Source organism: Ailuropoda melanoleuca, chromosome 15 (assembly GCF_002007445.2).
Source record: "Ailuropoda melanoleuca isolate Jingjing chromosome 15, ASM200744v2, whole genome shotgun sequence".
NCBI lineage: Eukaryota > Metazoa > Chordata > Mammalia > Carnivora > Ursidae > Ailuropoda > Ailuropoda melanoleuca.
Window position 1 is genome coordinate 36,000,836 of NC_048232.1, and position 7,020 is coordinate 36,007,855.

General features: G+C 40.6%; 1 pseudogene; it reads left to right on the forward strand.

Moving 5' to 3' along the window:
* The first annotated feature begins 5,666 nt into the window (after window positions 1–5,666).
* On the forward strand, window positions 5,667–5,766 carry LOC117796554 (annotated as a pseudogene).
* Window positions 5,767–7,020: the final 1,254 nt, after the last annotated feature.

The window sequence follows — 7,020 nt, forward strand, 5'->3', positions numbered from 1 at the left end:
TCTGATGAGGGACTCCTTTCCGGAACGCTGTGATCACGCCCTAATCCAAAGACAGGCACTTAATGACTGCGCCANGCCACTCAGAAGGCGCCCTGGGTTGTGGGCTTGATTTTTCAGCTTGCCTTCTGGGGGAGGGGCCTGCCAGCCGGTACTCAGAAAACCCTGTTTGGGTAGAGTCTCCGTGTCCCCTGTGAGGGGGGATNCCTTGCGAGGGGGGATGGGGATGGGCACCCTGTGAGCCGGTATTTCCGGGCTTTTGTTCTCTGGCGGCTTTCCCTGGCGGTTTGCTATGCCTCTTCTGAGAGAGCAGCAGCGGCTGAAATTCAGCCTCTGTCTCAGAACAGAGGGATCGCGGATCGTTCTCCACTGATGTTCTGGCCACTTTAACTCTGTTTCTGTTGGTGTTGCTCAACCCTGCATCATCCCAGGCTGTGCACCCCACACCCGGCATCCTAGCCCTCACTTCTAGGGCTGGCGCATCTCTGTCCTTTGTGTTTCCATCCCCGCCAGCCGCCAGTCGCCAGCCGCCCCGCGCGGGCTCCCGGGGCTCCCGGTCTCCGTCTGGTGTCTCGCGGGTGCTGACCGCGAGTCCGCCTGCTCCCCCGTGCAGGTGGCCCTCCAGCCGCCAGCCGCCCCGTGCACACTCCTGGAGCTCCCAGTCTCAGCCTCGATCCAGTGAGCACACCGGAGCTCCGGAGCTCCATGAGATGCTTGGTGGCGCTCGCTCCCGGCTCACGGACTCAATCTGCTGTTTCCAGGATGCGGGTCTGCGGCCCGGCCGCTCCCCGGTGCAGGTGTCCCGCCAGCCGCCAGCCGCCCCATGCGCACTCCCGGTGCTCCCGTTCTCAGTCTGCTATCTCAAGCGTGCGGGTCCACGGTCCGTCCGCTCCCCCGTGCAGGTGGCTACCGCTTCCCAGCGCCCTGACATGTCAGCTCCCTCCCCCTTCTGTTTATCTTCTGATATCTGTGCGCGGTTTCACGGCTCCCCGCTTTGTACCGNTCCCCGCTTCGTACCTCGATACTCAGCGCTGGAGATGTTCATTTGTAGAGATCCAGATGTATCTTCCTGCGTCTCAGGCTGATTCCGTGGATGTTCCTGCTGGGTCTGGTACCTATCCAGCTCAACTCAGGGGACCGGCTGAAAAAGGGGTCCCCTACTCCTCCGCCATCTTAACTCCTCAGAAGGATTTCTAAATTGCACAGAAAAGTTTTGGTGAGTTTATAATTTTCTTGAAAGTTTAAATGGCAAACCAAAGTTATCAAACAATAAAACCTTGCTCAATGAAACTTTCACAAAAGGGAGAGTAGACGCTTTTGTATTTCCTTACTCCAAATAAACTATTCATGCCAGAGCTTCAAAGAAAACACATGATTGTTTTATATTTTTTGCCCTATGCTTGAAGCATAGGAACTTGACACAGGCCAGTTAGAAGAAGTGTGCACTGGAGGAACAGACTTTTTGATATTATGGCAGTAGGTCCATCCTTTTGAGATGTGATTTTATATAAAAATGGAATGGCTTGCTAACTAAAGAGGTAAAAGATCTGTACTCTGAAAATTATAGATCACTTATGAAAGAAATTGAAGAGGACATACAGAAATGGAAAATCATTCCATGCTCATGAATTGGAAGAACAAACATTGTTTAAATGTCTACACTACCCAAAGCAATCTATGCATTTAATACAATCCCTTTCAAAATACCACTAGCATTTTTCACAAAGCTAGAACTAACAACCCTAAAATTTGTATGACCTGAATAGCCAAAGCAATTCTGAGAAAGAAAAACAAAATTGGAGGCATCACGATTCCAGATTTCAAGCTATATTACAAAGCTAAATTCATCAAGACAGTATGATACTGGCACAAAAACAGACACATAGATCAATGGAACAGAATAGAGAACCCAGAAATGGACCGACAACTCTATGGTCAACTAATCCTTGACAAAGCAGGAAAGAATAGCCAATGGAAAAAAGACAGTCTCTTCAAATGGTGCTGGGAATACTGGACTGCAGCATGCAGAAAAAATAAACTGGACCACTTTCTTACACCACAATGAAAATTAATTAAAAACAGATGAAAGACCTAAATGTGAGACAGGAAACTTTCAAAATCCTAGAGGAGAACACAGGCAGAAACCTCTTTGACCTTGGCCATAACAACTTCTTACTAGATGCGTCTCCAGTGATAAGGGAAACAAAAGCAAAAATGAACTACTGGGACTTCATTAAGATAAAAAGTTTCTGCACAGTGAAGGTAACAACAAAACTAAAAGGCGGCCTATGAAATGGGAGAAGATATTTGCAAATGACTTATCTGATAAAGGGTTAGTATCCAAAATCTACAAAGAACTTATCAAACTCAACACCCAAAAAATAAACAATCCAGTTTAGAAATGAGCAGAAGACGTGAATAGACTTCTTTTCTAAAGATGACATCCAGATGGATAACAGACACATGAAAAGATATTCAACATTACTCATTATCAGGCAAATATAAGTCAAAACCATGATGAGATACCACCTCACACCTGTCACAACACAAGAAACAAAGGGTGTCGGCGAGGTGTGAAGAAAGGGGAGCCCTCTTGCACTGTTGGTGGAAATGCACATTGGTGCAGCCACTCTGGAAAACAATATGGAGGTTCCTCAAAAAGTTAAAAATAGAGGAATTGCACTACTACGTATTTACCCAAAGGATAAAAAATACAGATATGAAGGGGTACTTGCACCCCAATGTATATAGCAGTGTTGTCAGCAATAGCCGAACTATGGAAAGAACCCAAATGTCCATTGAGTGATGAGTGGACAAAGAAGATGTGGTATATATATACATTGGAATATTACTCAGCCATCAAAAAAATGAAATCTTGCCATTTGCAATGACATGGAAGGAGTTAGAGTGTATTATGCTAAGAGAAATAAGCCAGAGAAAGACAAATATATATGATTTCATTCATATGAGGAATTTAAGAAAGAAAACAGGTGAACATATAGGAACAGGGAAAAGAGCAAAAGGAGAGAAGGAAACAAGCCTTAAGAGAGTCTTGATAGAGAACAAAGTGAGGGTTGATGAAGGGAGGTGGGTGAGGTATGGGCTAGATGGATGATGGGTATTAAAGAGGGCATTTGTGATGAGCACTGGGTATTGTATGTAAGTGATGAATCACTGAATTCTCCAGAAACCAGTATTGCATTGTATGTTCACTAAAATTTAAATTAAAAAAAGTGGAACAGTTTGAAATCAATTCTGTTGCATGGAAGACAAAAGGAGCACAGCATACTAAGAACATATTTTGCAAATGCTTTCTTTCACCAAAACTCATGTGTGGAGGGAGGGGTGTGGGGAAGATAATGAACTCTTAGCTGAACTCATCTTTCTCTCACTGCTTGTAAGACAAAAAAAATGTTTTAATGCAAATGAGAGCAATATTTCTGCTGGTAACAGCAGGAGGTCATGTTGGATCAGATGATTTACAGAATTGTTAGTAACCCTGCATGATTAGGATTGGCCCTACCTTTTTCTTTCTGCCTTTTTGTGCTGTGCTTTCTTCATTTATTCCTTCTTAAAACTCTGCACATGGAAAGTGGGCTAATGTACCTGACAGCAGGAAAATCGGAGAACTTATATCAATAAAAACCAGGATATCTCTCTTTTTAATTAATGTGATTTATTAGATTTGAAGTTAGATAAACAACTCCTACCAGACTTTCAATGTAGTTCTCTAATTATTAGTTTAATTTATTGAATCCTTCTACTGTGCTGTCCTGGTTAACAATAAAACCTACTGTTGATGCTGTTGTTGTTTGTAAGAACTTTTGCAGTATTCAGCTTCTTCCCTGTGCAGAGATGGTCAGGTACAACAGAGAAACGTGGCATTATAAAATAGTCACAGTAAACAATCAAGATCTTCTTTGTAAACCACAAATAATGCAGTAGAACATGTTAGGAAGAAGAACATTGCTGGAAATATTATTTCTCCCAAATAATACCGAAGGGGAAAAAAGTTTCTTTTGAAATAATTACAACAGTTCCTAATTTCATTAAATGGATAATGGTATGAGTTTTATCCCTGTGGTTAAAAATAGATTTTTCTCCAAGATGACAAAGACAAATTTAACTTGTATCTTAATTTTAGTCCTGGTCTAGTTCTAACATTTTATTTAATACTTCCATATAGTGAGATCTATTATTGACAATTGCATAATTAGTGCTAACTCAAAATGACATTGCGTCCATTCGACTCCATTTTTAAAGGCACTATTATATAACACTTATGCAAATGTTATCAAGATCAGCACTTGAGGGGTGCCTGGGTGGCTTAGTCCTTAAGCATCTGCCTTCGGCTCAGGTCACGATCACAGCATTCTGGGATCCAGCCCTGCATCACGCTCCCTGCTCAGCGGGAAGCCTGCTTCTCCCTCTTCCACTCCCCCTGCTTGTGTTCCCTCTCTCACTGCCTCTCTCTCTGTCAAATAAAAATTAAAATCTTAAAAAAAATTAGCATTTGGGTAATTTTCCTACTTGTTATAACCAAACCCTTTACGAGTTCTGTCATAAACTTTGACACTCCATGTATATGCCAGTGTTTATGTTTCATTGAATTAAAATATATCCCCATTAAGAATTAAACTCTTTAGGGGCGCCTGGGTGGCACAGCGGTTAAGCGTCTGCCTTCGGCTCAGGGCGTGATCCCGGCGTTATGGGATCAAGTCCCACATCAGGCTCCTCTGCTATGAGCCTGCATCTCCCTCTCCCACTCCCCCTGCTTGTGTTCCCTCTCTTGCTGGCTGTTTCTATCTATGTCGAATAAATAAATAAAAAAAAAATCTTTAAAAAAAAAGAATTAAACTCTTTAATGTAGTAATTATGTAATATTTTTATTCTCACTGTTACTAACACAGTCTAGCAACTCAGCAAAGATTCAACAATTGCTTAGTTTAGAGAACTGAAAATATGACAGCAGTTCCTCCACATTAGACAACAAAAGGAAGACTGTTTTGTAGTTAAGCTTTAGGACTAGACTTTGCATCCCCTTGAGAAATCTTTCTTTCAGTTTTCACAGTAACAAGGAAATACTAGTGTTGGAATGACTCATGAGGAATATAGTCTAATTTCTCTAATTTGCAGCAAAACTAAGAAGTGGTTGGCCAATCTCTGGTGAGAAAGAATTTGCTACTTCCTAGGGCAGATACACCTTTTCAGACAGCTCTGACGAGTTTTATATTAAGCTGAAATTCATCTCCTTGTGACTTCTACGAACAACAAATTCATGCACTAAAGCCGTCTTCTTGAAAGCAGCTTTGGTGTTCCCATTCGGCTTCTCTGCTCTAGATGGTTTAATACTTCCTCACACGCCTTCATATGTTTGTTGGTATGTTTTGGCTAAAAAAAGTAGCAAACTTTGACAATAACCTTCAGCAGTATGTAAAGTTACTTCACATTACAGTAAGAGTTAGAATAGATTTCTAGTGTTGGTTGATTTAGCTATTCCAGGATGGTATCAAAGACTCAAGTTTTATTTTTCTCCCTTTTTGTTTTCTCCTGTCTTCCTTAATGGTATCTTCATCATTAAGCTGGCAGGAAGATGGGTTCTTTTCACATATCAGAGAAGATAAGGATGAGAGATTTTCTTTGCTTATATATCTCTTTTAAGAACAAGATACAGTTTAGCAGCACTATAGTAAAATTGGAACAATACAGAGATTAATATGGCCCCTATGCAAGGATGAGATGCAGATTCGTGAATCATTCCATATTTTTTTTTAAAAGAGAACAAGGAACATGTTTCCACACTAAGCAGGTTTTATGTATTATTAAAAAAAAATTGGGCCTGAAGCAATTTCTGGCAAGGGTGATGAGATTACCATAATTGTCTTTAAAAAAATGATCTGCTGGGGCGCCTGGGTGGCGCAGTCCTTAAGCGCCTGCCTTCGGCTCAGGGTGTGATCANGCCTGAAGCAATTTCTGGCAAGGGTGATGAGATTACCATAATTGTCTTTAAAAAAATGATCTGCTGGGGCTCCTGGGTGGCGCAGTCCTTAAGTGCCTGCCTTCGGCTCAGGGTGTGATCACGGCGTTATGGGATCGAGCCCCACATCAGGCTACTCCGCTATGAGCCTGCTTCTTCCTCTCCCACTCCCCCTGCTTGTGTTCCCTCTCTCGCTGGCTGTCCCTATCTCTATCAAATAAAAAAAAAATTATCTGCTATGAAGTAGTCAATCACATATCTACTACACATGGTTTTCATATGCTTTTTTGTTCTATTTTTTTCCTTCAGGTTTGTTGAGAAATAATTGATATATAACATAGTAAAGTTTAAGTTATACAACATGTTAATTAGATACACTTACATATTACAAAATGGTTACCACTATAGCAGCTAACTAACATCAAATAATTACCTCCATCATGTGAATTAATTACCTTTTTTTAATGGTGAGAATATTTAAGATCTCCTCTATTCTTCTTCATCCAGTTGATAACAAACTATGGGATTTTAACCCTATATATTGAAGGTCATTAATAAGTCACTATTTTATGTTACCACCAAGCTGTATACTTCTGATAGCATTTTGATAAAAATCAAGGAAATAAATGAAAAATTCACCTTTTCAATAAGTAAAGAGGTTAAGTAAAAGAAAGGAGGGGGAAGAGTTTCTTGTGTAAGCAAATGTTGATTTATTTGTATATAATCTATACATATCCTTAGAGTATATCTTTGCATTTTGTGTACATTGTAAATTATTTTAGATTTACATTAATTGTAGCACTTTAAAACTCCCACACACTCAAAAACAACCATTTCATGTGTTGAAATATGTCACGAGCTTATCTAAAGGTATTGTTGGTTGTTCTCAAGCAAAAATTGTATTTTTGTTTGGTAACAAATTTTTGTTCTTTCCAGCTAAGGATAAACTGAGGGTTTTTAGTATTTCTTTTCCACCATGTTCATGCTGGGTAGTAATTTAATGTATAAATGGTAAATACTCTGGATGAGACTCACCATATTCTATA